The sequence below is a fragment of the Rhinoderma darwinii genome, chromosome 3, assembly GCF_050947455.1.
Source record: "Rhinoderma darwinii isolate aRhiDar2 chromosome 3, aRhiDar2.hap1, whole genome shotgun sequence".
Classification (NCBI taxonomy): domain Eukaryota; kingdom Metazoa; phylum Chordata; class Amphibia; order Anura; family Rhinodermatidae; genus Rhinoderma; species Rhinoderma darwinii.
Window position 1 is genome coordinate 135,907,902 of NC_134689.1, and position 14,862 is coordinate 135,922,763.

The following is a 14,862-nucleotide window of genomic DNA, read 5'->3' on the forward strand; positions in this document are numbered from 1 at the left end:
TCAGGTTAGAGAGGGGTCAGACTTTATTGGTGGGGGGAGAAACAGACTGTGGGGGGAGAAAGACTGTGGGGAGAGGACTAGTCAACAAGATAAGGAGATCCTTTTGTTACAAAACAGCAGTGTAAATAAAAATGCCCAAATAATGTCAAATAATCACATTTCTGATAATAAAAGTGAAAAACTGAAAGACAAGTTAAAGTGTATGCTCACAAATGCCAGAAGTCTAGCAAGCAAAATGGGGAAGCTGGAGGCCTTGATACTGGAAGAAAATATATATAGTTGGTGTTGCTGAAAACATGGCTAGGCTCTTAGCACGACTGGGCTGTAAATCTACAGGGTTTTACACTTTTTCGGAAAGACAGGACAAATAGGAAAGGTGGTGGTGTATGTATGTGAGAAGTGATATGAAGGCGAGTGTGAAAGAGATATTAGAGGGTGAATACTGTGGAGGTTGAAACCTTGTGGGTGGAACTAGAAAGGGAGGTAATCACTGAAAAAAATTACTTTTGGTGTAATCTATAGACCCCCCCAATATAACTGAGGAGATGGACGGTCAGCTATATAAACAGATGGAGCGGGCTGCACAGTCTGGTACTGTAGTGATAATGGGCCATTTTAATTACTGGGATATTAATTAGTGTCATGGTTCGGCTTCAACTGCAAAGGAGAAACATTTCCTCAACCTGTTGCAGGAAAATTTTATAGGGCAGTTTGTGGAAGACCCGACGAGAGGTGAGGCTCTGTTGGATCTGGTCATTTCTAATAATGCAGAGCTTGTTGGGAATGTCAATGTTCGTGAAAACCTCGGTAACAGTGATCACAATATAGTTACATTTTACCTATACTGTAAAAAACTAACACAGGCTGGGAGGGCAAAAACACTTCATTTTAAGAAGGCCAATTTCCCCAGGATGAGGGCTGCAATTCAAGATATAGACTGGGAAGAACTAATGTCAAATAATGGGACAAATGATAAATGGGAGATTTTCAAATCTACTTTGGGTAATTATAGTGCAAAATTTATTTCTATTGGTAACAAGTATAAACTACTAAAATGAAATCCCACATGGCTACACCTTCTGTAAAAAGGGCAATACATGACAAAAAAAGGGCATTTAAAAAATACAAATCTTTTTAAATTATAAAAAGAGCTTAATAAAATCGGTAAAAATTTAATAAAATTAGCAAAAATACAAAATGAAAGGCAGGTAGCCAAGGATAGTAAAACAAATCCCCAAAAATTCTTCAAGTGTATAAATGCAAAAAAGCCAAGGTCTGAACATGTAGGACCCCTAGATAGTGGTAATGGGGAGTTGGTCACAGGGGATCAAGAGAAGGCAGAGTTACTAAATGGGTTCTTTAACTCTCTATATACAACAGAAGAGCAGCTGATGTGGCTGATGCCAGTGCTGTTAATATATCAGTTGATATACTGAATTGGATGAATGTAGATATGGTACAAGCTAAATTAAATAAAATAAATGTGCACAAGGCCCCGGGACCAGATGGGATACACCCTAGAATTCTTAGTTCAGTTATATTGGTCCCCCTTTTCATAATATTCAGAGAATCTCTAGTGACTGGTATAGTGCCAAAGGACTGGCGCAAGGCAAATGTGGTGCCTATTTTCAAAAAGGGCTCTAGTTCTTCCCCGGGTAATTATAGACCAGTAAGCTTAACATCCATCGTGGGGAAAATGTTAGAGGGGGCTATTGAGGGACTATATACAGGATTATGTGTTAAAAAAATTGTATTACAAGTGACAGCCAGCACAGTTTTACTAAGGACAAAAGCTGTCAAACTAACCTGATCTGTTTTTATGAAGAGGTGAGCAGAAGCCTAGACAGAGGGGACGCTGTGGATATTGTGTTTTTTGGACTGGTTCACATGACCTATTTTCAGGCGTAAACGAGGCGTATTATGCCTCGATTTACGCCTGAAAATACGGCTCCAATATGTCGGCAAACATCTGCCCATTCATTTGAATGGGTTTGCCGACGACCTGTAATTTACGCGTCGTTGTTTGACAGCTAAAATGACTGCCTCTTTGGACGTTTTTGGAGCAGTTTTCTCATAGACTCCAATGAAAACAGCTCCAAAAACGGACGTAAAAAACGCAACAGTGTGCTCCGGGAGGTCAGCTGTCGCCGACAGCTGACACTCCACTCTTGCCGACCAGCGGTCCTTTGCCGAGTTATTACCACATAAAGTAGCACGTCAGATTTGAAAAAAATCGGCTCTGCCACAAGGCCAAATAGGCTGCGTCCTGAAGGGGTTAATGATATAGAGGATGGGATTAATAGCACTATTTCTATTTTTGCAGATGACACCAAGCTATGTAGTAATGTTCAGTCTATGGAAGGTGTTCGTGAATTGCAAGCGGATTTAAACAAACTGAGTGGTTGGGCATCCAGTTGGCAAATGAAGTTTAATGTAGATAAATGTAAAGTTATGCATCTAGGTACGAACAACCTGCATGCATCATATGTCCTAGGGGGGAGCTACACTGGGGGAGTCACTTGTTGAGAAGGATCTGGGTGTACTTGCAAGTCATAAACTAAATAACAGCATGCAGTGTCAATCAGCTGCTTCAAGGGCCAGCAGGATATTGTCATGTATTAAAAGAGGCATGGACTCACGGGACAGGGATCTAATATTGCCACTTTACAAAGCATTAGTGAGGCCTCATCTAGAATATGCAGTTCAGTTCTGGGCTCCAGTTCATAGAAAGGATGTCCTGGAGTTGGAAAAAATACAAAGAGCAACAAAGCTAAAAAGGGGCATGGAAAACCTAAGTTATGAGGAAAGATTAAAAGAATTAAACCCATTTAGCCTAGAAAAAAAGACGACTAAGGGGGGACATGATTAATTTATATAAATTAATTAATGGCACATACGAAAAATATGGTGAAAACCTGTTCCATGTAAAACCCCTCAAAAAACAAGGGGGCACTCCCTCCGTCTGGAGAAAAAAAATGTTCAACCTGCAGAGGCGACAAGCCTTCTTTACTGTGAATCTATGGAATAGCCTACCGCAGGAGCTGTTCACAGCAGGGACAGTAGAGGGCTTTAAAAAAGGGTTAGATAATTTCCTAGAACAAAAAAGTATTAGCTCCTATGTGTAGAAATTTTTCCCTTCCCTTTTCCCGTCCCTTGGTTGAACTTGATGGACATGTCTTTTTTCAGCCATACTATGTAACTATGTAAGTTGGTATTGCCGGGTCCATAACAGCCTTAAAGGGGTTGTCCGAGACAAAATGACTGTTAATTCTTGTAATTTATCAATGTAAATACATTTGTAAATGTAAATTGGCCCCGTTTCCAGATGCTGCCGTGGAGTACTTGACGGGTGAAGTCACTCTGGCCGCTGTGTTGATCTTCAATTATTTTGCGGGTATACGACACGTCACTGTGACGTGCCGTGTATAGGCTCTTCTGCTGTACAGCCCATAACGCGCATGCGCGGTCCCTGCTGTTCGAGATAACAGCAGGGACCGTGCAAGCACGTCACGTCCGGTACATCAGAACAGCCCATACACGGTACAAGTCGTAAACCCGGAAAAGAATTGAAGATCAACACAGCGGCCAGAGTGACGTCACCCGTCAAGTACCCCACGGCAGAATCTGGAAACGGGGCCAATTTGGAAAATGTAAGTATATTACAAATGTATTTACATTAATTACAAGCATTAACAGTCAGTTTATTTCTGACGGCCCCTTTAACTTAAAAACCAATGCCAGTAATGCTGTCTTTTTGGTCACCTTGCCTCGCAAAAATTGGAATAAAAAGTGACCAAAAAGCCACATGTATCCAAAAATGGTACAAATAAAATCTACAGCTCGTCTCGCAAAAAACAAGTCCTCCTACAGTTCCATTGATGCACAAAACGTTATAGTTCTCAGATGTGAGAAAAATAACATTTTTTACAAAAAAAATGTTACGCAGACGTAAAACACAAAAAAAACAAAAACTATTTTGCAGAAAGTTAAACACCTTAAAAAACACAAAAAAACAATTGTTTTTTACAAATAGACCCCACAATTTTTTTTTGCAGTTTTCCACTACAATATATGGTACATTAAATTGTACCATTAAAAACTGCAACTCGTCCCACAAAAAAAAAACCTCGCATGGAAAATAAAAAGGTTATCGATTTGGGGGGGGGGGGGGGGGGGAGAATGGGATTGCTGCAGCGGTAAGGAGTTAATGTTATTACCTTACCCATTGTTTATCTTAGAACCATACTTTGCATTCTCACAATTCGTTTTTGGTTTTTTTAAGACATGCACCTTTATGTAGACTAGTGGGAACTTTGCTTTATCAAATGATGTGGTGTGCAGAGAACGAAGGCCACAGTCCATGGAGCTCTATTGGTTTCCAATATGCTTGAGATTATGGTTTGTCTGGACGAAAAACCAGATAAATTGTTGCAGGTGGAAAAATGCAAGGTGTCTGCTGTTAGCAGCTTTGGTGCTTGCTATATTAGCTGAACTCTTATTGCGAAGAATGCAATTAATACGTTCTGCAACACATTCAGACATAAAACTAGAACTTTGGTTTCAGAATAATTTTAAATCTTAGCTTTATGAAATGTTAAATACTTTTGTGTCGAAAAAGACAAAAGTATAATAGGTATGATACCTTTATTGGCCAACCATAAAAGTTCTATATGCAGCTTTCAGAGCACAGAGGCTCCTTCTTCAGGCAGTTTACAAATGAATGACTTAGAAAAAAGCACAACATTTAGATGTTACACAAAGACAATTAGTACATGAGGTGATACATTATTAAGATAAGCCGGGGCAATAAAACTGAGGTTATAGGGGTGATGACTTAGGAGTTAAGGCATCTGGAGTCAGTCTGATGGGGGACGTGACGTGTGTCCATGTAGTGGCTCATAAATCCTGGTGTTAGATTGAGGCCTTGTGTCAATGACTGGAATTTTATCATCATCTTGAATTCCCAAATTTTTCTTTCTCTGTTGTTTTTAAAATGACCCTTCAGAATGAGGACCTTTAAATCTGCCAAACTGTGATCAGGTCCAGAGAAGTGTTTTCCCACGGGTGTATCCACCTCCTGTTTTATTGTATGTCTGTGAAGATTCATCCTGGTTTGTAGTTTTTGTATTGTTTCCCCAATGTAGATTCCTTTATCTCTGCACCTTGTACACAGGATCATGTACACTACATTGGAGGATGTACAGGAGAATGAGCCAGTGATTTTATAGTCCTGCTGCGTGTTTGGTATCTGGATGGTGTTTGATGATAAGATGTTGGTACAGGTCTTGCATTTTCTATTGTTGCAAGGAAAAGTGCCAGTCTGTTATGGTGGTGAGAGAGCACTTCTGACCAGGAGATTCCTTAGGTTTGGTGGCTGTTTGTAGGCAAGGAGTGGTAAATCTGGGATGAATGAACATCTTGAGGAAAATTGCTGCTGATCTCCAACCTATATTTAACAAAGACAATAAACTGAAGGAAATATTCCCAGATTTACCACTCCTTGCATACAAACAGCCACCAAACCTAAGGAATCTCCTGGTCAGAAGTGCCCTCTCACCACCATCAGAGACTGGCACTTTTCCTTGCAACAATAGAAAATACAAGACCTGTACCAACATCTTGTCATCAAACACCATCCAGATACCAAACACGCAGCAGGACTATAAAATCACTGGCACGTTCTCCTGTACATCCTCCAATGTAGTTTACATGATCCTGTGTACAAGGTGCATCAATAAAGGAATCTACATTGGGGAAACCATACAAAAACTACAAACCAGGATGAATCTTCACAGACATACAATAAAACAGGAGGTGGATACACCCGTGGGAAAACACTTCTCTGGACCTGATCACAGTTTGGCAGATTTAAAGGTCCTCATTCTGAAGGGTCATTTTAAAAACAACAGAGAAAGAAAAATTTGGGAATTGAAGATGATGATAAAATTCCAGTCATTGACACAAGGCCTCAATCTAACACCAGGATTTATGAGCCACTACATGGACACACGTCACGTCCCCCATCAGACTGACTCCAGATGCCTTAACTCCTAAGTCATCACCCCTATAACCTCAGTTTTATTGCCCCGGCTTATCTTAATGATGTATCACCTCATGTACTAATTGTCTTTGTGCAACATCTAAATGTTGTGCTTTTTTCTAAGTCATTCATTTGTAAACAGCCTGAAGAAGGGGCCTGTGTGCTCTGAAAGTTGCATAGAGAACTTTTATGGTTGGCCAATAAAAGGTATCATACCTTCTATACTTTTAGTATTTAACATTTCATATTGTCTCTGGCTAACACGGTACTACACTATTTTTTACTGTACTTCGTGAAAATCTTAGCTTTAAAATGAAACCATGATCAAAGCTGCAATATTCAAGGTGAAGAACTCCATTTAAGTCAAGGAGCAGGATGAACTTTGTGTCTGTGCAGGAAATGGGATGTTGGAAATAACAGCCAGAAAGACAAGAAAAACCTTAAAGAGGCTCTGTCACCAGATTTTGCAGCCCCTATCTGCTATTGCAGCAGATAGGCGCTGCAATGTAGATTACAGTAACGTTTTTATTTTTAAAAAACGAGCATTTTTGGCCAAGTTATGACCATTTTCGTATTTATGCAAATGAGGCTTGCAAAAGTACAACTGGGCGTGTTGAAAAGTAAAAGTACAACTGGGCGTGTATTATGTGCGTACATCGGGGCGTGTTTACTACTATTACTAGCTGGGCGTTGTGTATAGAAGTGTCATCCACTTCTCTTCAGAACGCCCAGCTTCTGGCAGTGCAGATCTGTGACGTCACTCACAGGTCCTGCATCGTGTCGGCACCAGAGGCTACAGTTGATTCTGCAGCAGCATCGGCGTTTGCAGGTAAGTCGATGTAGCTACTTACCTGCTGATGCTGCTGCAGAATCATCTGTAGCCTCTGGTGCCGACACGATGCAGGACCTGTGAGTGACGTCACAGATCTGCACTGCCAGAAGCTGGGCGTTCTGAAGAGAAGTGGATGATACTTCTCATCAGAGCGCCCAGCTAGTAAAAGTAGTAAACACGCCCCGATGTACGCACATAATACACGCCCAGTTGTACTTTTGCAAGCCTCATTTGCATAACTACAAAAATGGTCATAACTTGGCCAAAAATGCTTGTTTTTTAAAAATAAAAACGTTACTGTAATCTACATTGCAGCGCCTATCTGCTGCAATAGCAGATAGGGGCTGCAAAATCTGGTGACAGCCTCTTTAAGAAGCAGTCTGACACTTTGATCTCCCCGCCTGTACAGCCTTCGTGACCTCAGGAGGTGTGCCAGAGAGGATGGGTCATATATAGGCAGGCTTTTCTTTTTCCTACTATCAGGGTCAGGAGACGGGCAATTGCTTACTGGTCAACTTCGTAATTAGAACGCCAGTTAACATTGAGTCAGTCTCACACACAAAGCATTTTACACTGTCCTTATCCCAGGTCATACAGTTATTAAAATAATGATTATGGCTAATTAAAGAGGCTCTGTCACCACATTATCAGTGTCCTATCTCCTACCTAAGGAGATCGGCGCTATAACGTAGGTAACACCATTATTTTTTTATTTAGAAAAACTATTGTCACCAAGTTCTGAGCGATTTTAGCTTTATGCTAATGACTTTCTTAATAGACAACTGGGCGTGATTTTACTTTTGACCAAGTGAGCGTTGACCAATCAGCGTCATGCACTGCTCTCCATTCATTTACTCTGCACATAGTGATCCTGCGTTATTCACTATGTGCTGTCACATACACCCACATTAACGTTACTGACGTGCCTTGGCAGTGAATAGACATCACCTCCAGCCAGGACGGGATGTCTATTCACAATCCCGACACTTTGGTAAAGTTTGTGTGGGACGTACAGCATAGCAAGCGTGATCTCACTGTAAGCTGTCATTTACAGCGTGATCGCACGAGATCACGCTTGCTGTGCTGTAAGTCCCGCACAAACGTTACCAAAGTGCCGGGATTGTGAATAGACGTCCTGGCTGGAGGTGATGTCTATTCACTGTCAAGACACTTCAGTAACGTTAATGTGGGTGTATGACGGCACATAGTGAACAACGCAGGTTCACTATGTGCCGATTACATGAATGGGGAGAAGTGTATGACGCCGATTGGTCAGCGTCATACACTCCTCTGTACAACGCCCACTTGGTCAAAAGTAAAAACACGCCCAGTTGGGCATTAAGTCATTAGCAAAGCTAAAATCGCTCAGAACTTGGTGAAAATAGATCGTTTTTCTAAATAAAAAGCACTGCTGTCACCTACATTACAGCGCTGATCACATTATGTAAGAAATAGGGCACTTATAATGTGATGGCAGAGCCTCTTTAAGGTCTAATAAATTTGACAGATTTAATTTCTGACTGACCAGAAATCGGTTTAATTTTCAACCAGACTGTTCTGAACAATTGTTTGAAACTTGTAATTTTTTTTTCTGGTACGAGTCAGGACCTCTGCACACAGGATAGAAATGATGTGGATTTACCATGCGGATTTGTACATGGAAAATCTGTGGCAGATTGCAGTAGCAGCCACGTGTACGAGATTTGAACAAATCTCATCCACGTGCTGCGGAACATTTTCACACACAAATCAGAGCATGCTCATGTTGGATGTTTACAGTAGATTTCACCCTTTTAAATGTAGAAGGGGTGAAATCCAGTGAATCTGTAGCAGGACCCTCATGCAACATGTGGATTTTACTGCAGGAAAAGTCTGCCGTTTGCAGGTACTCTCAATGTTCCTTATTTGTGAATACAAGTTAACCCTTATCCAATGATGTCCCAACTTTAGAGTCTGATGGGGCCAATAGGACACTTTTCTAATGTATCTATGACACGTTTAGTATTTATGTTGAGAGCTAAACACAAGGCAAAAACATGATATGAACAGGGCCTCATATGAATGTTTTAGTTTATAACTTAGGTTGTTAGAAGTGAAACCCATCAGTGACATTATTATAAGTTTTACAGGACTTTAATGCAGGGGTAGGAAACATCCGGGCAACAGGCCGTATAAAGCCTGGGAAATCATTTGGTCTGGCCCTCCAGCACGCACCGACCTCACTCAGTTCGCCATGTCATTCACTACTTTGCTCCGTCCACCCTACTCCTAAGGCCTCATTTACACGAGCGTATTATACGCGCGTGCGACGCGCGTGCTTTTCACGCGTGTCGTACGCACCTATAATAGTCTATGGGGCTGTTTAGACGATGCGTGAATTTTGCGCAGCGTGAGTGCGTTGCGTAAAACTCACGACATGTTCTATATTCTTGCGTTTTTCACGCAACACGCACCCATTGACTTCAATGGGTGCGTGAAAACAACGCATGCCACACTGACGGTCCTGCGTTGCATGCGCGAAAATCACGCAAGAGCTGTCAAACTCCTGAATGTAAACAGAAAAGCACCACGTGCTTTTCTGGTTACAAACATCCAAACGGAGTGTCAAATTAGAGATGAGCGCACCGAACTTCACCGGGTTCGGCAAAACTCGTTTTGACCGAAACCGGTAAAAAATGTTCGGGTACGCGACGTCAGGAGACAGTCTCTGTCCACGGTGCTGAAAGCGTTAAACTGGTTCAGCACCATGGACAGTGACTTCCGCTCCGAAAATCCATGAACCTGTAAAAAAAAAAAGACGTTCTGACTTACCGATAACTCCGGTCCGACCTCCCGGGATGACAGTTAAGTCCAAGTGACAGCTGCAGCCAATCACAGGCCAAGCACAGGCTGCAGCCAATCACAGGCTGCAGCGGTCTCATGGACTGCGGCGTCATCCTGGGAGGTGGGGCCGGATGACGAGAGAGGGACGCGTCACCAAGGCAACGGCCGGGAGACCGGACTGGAGGAAGCAGGCAGTTCATGGTAAGTTTGAACATCTTTTTTTATTCACAGGTTGGTGTATATTGTGATCGGCATTCACTGTCGAGGGTGCTGAAAGAGTTACTGCCGATCAGTTAGCTCTTTCAGCACCTTGGACAGTGACGGGCGTCGACTAGCCTCATCTCTATGATGGCGGCTGCGCGAAAATCACGCAGCCGCGCATCATACACGGATGACACACGGAGCTGCCAAGTGCCTTTTGCGCGCGCAAAACGCAGCGTTTTTTGCGCACGCAAAACGCACACGCTCGTGTAAATGAGGCCTAAATGTGAGTGACGTCACTCCCAATTAGGAGCAGGAGGGCGGACAAAGCCAAGTAGTGTCATTCACTACCAGCGAATAAGGCAGCAGCGGTCCGAGTGATTTAGGAATTTAGCTAAGGCCTCATGTAGAGTTAGGATCTACGGTAAGTGCATTTGCCACGAGCCCGCCCTATTCAGACACGCCTCACCAAAGAGAAGCAGTTCCAACCATCACATTAGGGGCGAGTTAAATGTTTGATCAAATATAGCAGGCTCATTTTTAAGTTGATCATTTTGTATGGCCCACAAATGTTATAGATATCCAAATGGCCGTCGGCAGGTTCCCCACCCCCTGCTTTAATGTGAATCATGGGGGTCAGTCACAGCACCCCCGACAATCAGCTGATTGACAAGCCCGACACTTTTTAGCAAGTGCAGAGCTATGAGCAACTGGCAGCAAAACTTTAGTCTGCGCTGCTGCTAGAAGCAAAATAGCTACTATAAGTTATTCAGAAAGACTATAAGGGTATGTTCACACGCAGAGTCAAAAAAGTCTCAAGATACGGAGCTGTTTTCAAGAGAAAACAGCTCCTGATTTGTAGAAGTTTTTGTGCCACTCGCGATTTTCGCTGCGCTTTTTTGCGGACGTTTTCTGAGCTTTTGTCACTAGTCTATGGAAAATGGCTCCAAAAACGCCCCAAGTGTCATGCACTTTTTTTTTTACACGTAAAAAAACGCCGTGAAAAACGCTCCGTCGGAACAGAACACAGTTTGAAATCAATGGGCAGATGTTTGGAGGCGTTCTGCTTCCGATTTTTCAGCAGTTTTTTGGGCGTTTACGGCCCCAAATAGGCCATGTGAACATACCCTTAGGCTGGGTTCAGTTTTTTTTGCAGGAAAACCTGCCTCAAAATTCTGTTTGGAATTTTGAGACAGATTTTGCCCTGCCTGCACGCCGATTTTTGCCCATGGCCATTGAGCGCCGCGGACAAAAACGCTGCAAAATACGCTTTCTCTAGCTCTCATTGATGTCAATGGGAGGTCAGAGGCGTAAACGCCCGAAGATAGGGCATGAAATCAATGGGAGGCATTTTCGGCAGTTTTCTGAATCAAAAAACTGAACTCCCCCATATTGTGCGCACTCCTGCACTATAGTTTTTTCACGGAAAGTGGAGGTACGCTTTCATTACAGCACTACTTTACCTTGTAATAGAGGGGCATCCAGGCAGCTGTAAATATAAGCAAGGCTTGTGAGAGGAAAGATACAATTTTCTATGGGTGGGACTACCATGTAAAAGACTATAGTTCTCATGATATGAGTGCTGCAGAGCTGAGCAACAATGAAAAATAATTTATCCCGAGCAATGGTGGCATCATCTGGTGAGGATTTAGATACATATAGGTACTTTCCATAAACATGGAAAATCCCTTTAAATTGGCATGGGAGTAAACGTTTAACAAATAGTGTAGGGGTCATTTATAAAAACACATTTTACTACCAATTCCCAAATCAACAGCATTCACGTAACAGGTATTTTCATACACGTGTTGCAACAGAAATGCTGTAGATATTATATTCCATGTAGATTACAATAGCAGCCATGGGGAGGAGATTTGGACAAATCATCCACATGTTATGGAGTTTTTGAGCGAAAAAATTCACCTACGGTGCAAATGTTATTCCTTTTAATACAGAGGGGTTAAATTCACAGGCAGATTTTTGCCGTTGCGCGCGGACACGGCCTTACAGTGACATACACCTAAATTAGCATTTACAGAAAAGAAAAAGCAGTAATTAGTCGCGAAACATGTTTATTTGTAGATAAAGATAGATGGTGCTGATTTTTCTTTTAAGAATAGATGAAGTGACATTGCATGCTGGGTGATAGATGCCAGGGCATTGTAAATATATGATGTGCCACACAGCAAGGTCCTGCCTGGATACATAACATATCAGAATAGCGGTTATGGAAGATGAGAATACATTGTGCTCCCATATCGGCTTGTCAACAGGATAGTGAGCATTAACCAGCAGCAATGAAAACCCCAAAGAAAATCCAAGACTGTCCTGATAAGGGTGATGAAACATGAGCTTCCTTCTAGTCTCAATCTGCAGGTCATCCCCAGCACTAGCAAGGCAGTAGCTTGCGCAGTTATCTCCACAGCGGGTAATTTCACCACCCGACCAACAGCACAAACTACTACCTCAGCCAGGACTGGAGCCCGCGGCAGCCACTTCTTACACCCAGGCTTGCCGGAGATGATCGGAATATCCTCAGGAGACACTGCTGCTGTCTGGCTTCTTATCTGGAGGAGACAGACTGCTCTTGGCATCTTCCCTTGAGTGACATGCACTTGATCTCCTGCACATAGCGATGTTTGCGGCCACTCCTGAGAAGTGTGCACTATATACAGCCCTCCCTAGAGAATGGCATCCTGAAAATGCTGCTAAAAATCTTCTTTTAGGAACGGCTGTAGAAAACCAGGACGACAGCATGCAGCTGAATAGCAGACCGTTCTCTTGTCCTAATCCCATCATTATTTACCCCAGAGCACAGGGTTATTGCATACATAGCACCAACATACGCTGCAGCATTGTACAGAGAATGCACTTACATTCATCGATGTCCCAGTGGGGCTCACAGTCCTATTCCCCCTGTGGGATACACAGTGATTTATGCCATAGGAAGCCAAATAACCTCAGCAATTTTCTTAACTCTCCCTATCTCTCAAGTGTATTGGTCACTTACCCCATCACCCAAGTCCTACACTGCCTATGACACCACTATTACCCTCCATCAACCCTATAGATCACCCTTAGGAGTACATGCTCACACCCTTCTACCTAATCATCCCAAGAGCAGCAAACTATGTAACTCCCTACTAACCCAATATATAAACCCTGCTAAATATCATAACCCTTCATCGAATTACCCCAAGAGTAGACTATATATCCAAACACTATAACCACTAAAGGAGTTGGTTATATACACCCCCTCCTAACCCAATCTATGATCTACACCCCTTCTTGCACAATCACCCATGAATCCGCCGACTGCTGACCCCATCACCCTCCATCAACCCTCCCCAGTGGAGCAGGATATGTACCCCTCCTCACCCATCACCAGGACCGGTTTCTCGACACCCCTCTGCCATGAAGGCTACATCTGCACTCCTTCTGACCCCGCTATCCGCTAGCATCTCCCCAGGAAGGCCACGTGCAGAACTGCTCGCCCCACCTTCCCAGAAATGTCTGCAGTGGAGTTCGCGCCCTCCCACGGAGAGAAGCAGGTACTACATGTACAATGTTGCACAAACCTTCATCCCGGATCCCCACTGACATTGTATAACAGCAACTCACAACGAGAGTAATGCAAGCAGATATCTCCCTTCCAGGACACATGCATGAACACCGGTCAAAAAGCCTCACGGCGCAGCGACAGGCCTGGTAATATTGCCTACAGGCCATGGAGGAAGCAGAGACACCTCAGGATACAGCTCTCCCGACAAGGCGAGCAGTCAGCTCCAGTCCATGTGGTCGCGGCGGCCTCCTCCCCGCCCCTCATATATGGCTAGAGAGACAAAGCGCGTCTCCGTCTCCGCTGTACCGCACCGTCCTCACACGGGAGCGCCTCTTCCCGCCGCACCCCTCGGCACACGTGTTTCCTCCTCGGGAAAACCGATTCCCAACAGCCAGACCCGCACCACTCCCCGTCTCTGCCTCTTATGGCTCTTGCCGTTTACATGAAATTCGCGGGAAGCGTCAGTCTGGGAGGGAACTGCTAGCCAAGGCAAACCCTGTCCTGAAGGCTGTCGGGAAATGTAGTCCACCTCATACAGTGTCGTTATTAGATTGGCAGCGTTTCTAATATGCTACCCCACCTCCTCTGTATATTATGTCATCACTATGTACAACATCTGTAAAAAATCTCACAAAAAATGGCTGCCCCCATGATCACTACTTTATCTCACATATCTCCAGTTATGATAACCTCTACAAACACTGACAGACTCTATCCTTAGTCTATACGCTTTATTATACAAGTGTACATTTTCTCTCATATAACAGTGAACTCAGATAGTTTTCCATCCTGTAACCGTAGGACATTACCTCATAATGGACACTATATTACTGCAGCCTACCAATGGAGCACCATTCCTTCCTGAGCAAAAATTTTATTAAATAGTCTCTTGGATTTAAAAATCAGGGCTCCTTCATTTAAAATTCCTCAAGTCCCAGACAACCTCAACTAACATGTTGTGTTCTTGGTGTGAAATGCACAGGGCTGATTGAATCCTTGTATTGACAGCTGCAGAGCCCGTATAAGGGTATGTGCACACGACCTCTTTTCAGACGTAATGGAGGCGTTTTACGCCTCGAATTACGCTTGAAAAAACGGCTCCAATACGTCGGCAAACATCTGCCTATTGCCTGCAATGGGTCTTACAATGTTGTGTGGAGACAAGCTGCCATTTTACGCGTCGCTGTCAAAATACGGCGCGTAAAATGACGGCTCGTCAAAAGAAGTGCAGGACACTTCTTAGGACATTTTTGGAGCCGTTTTCTCATAGACGATTGAAAACAGCTCCAAAAACGGCCGTAAAAACACCAGTTGCTCAAAAACGCCTGAAAATCAGGAGCTGTTTTCCCTTGAAAACAGCTCCGTATTTTCAGACGGATTTTGTTAATCGTGTGAACATACCCA

At 43.3% G+C, this 14,862-nt stretch overlaps 1 long non-coding RNA gene across 1 annotated transcript in view; it reads right to left on the minus strand.

Moving 5' to 3' along the window:
• The window catches only part of LOC142751105 (uncharacterized), an 80,968-nt gene extending 67,038 nt beyond the window's left edge, over positions 1-13,930 (minus strand). The window contains exons 1-2 of the long non-coding RNA XR_012882708.1: positions 13,275-13,930; positions 12,773-12,812 (exon numbers count right to left, since the gene is read on the minus strand). This is a non-coding gene — a long non-coding RNA (uncharacterized LOC142751105). The remainder of the gene's footprint in view (positions 1-12,772; positions 12,813-13,274) is intronic.
• Between the last annotated feature and the right edge of the window lie 932 nt (positions 13,931-14,862).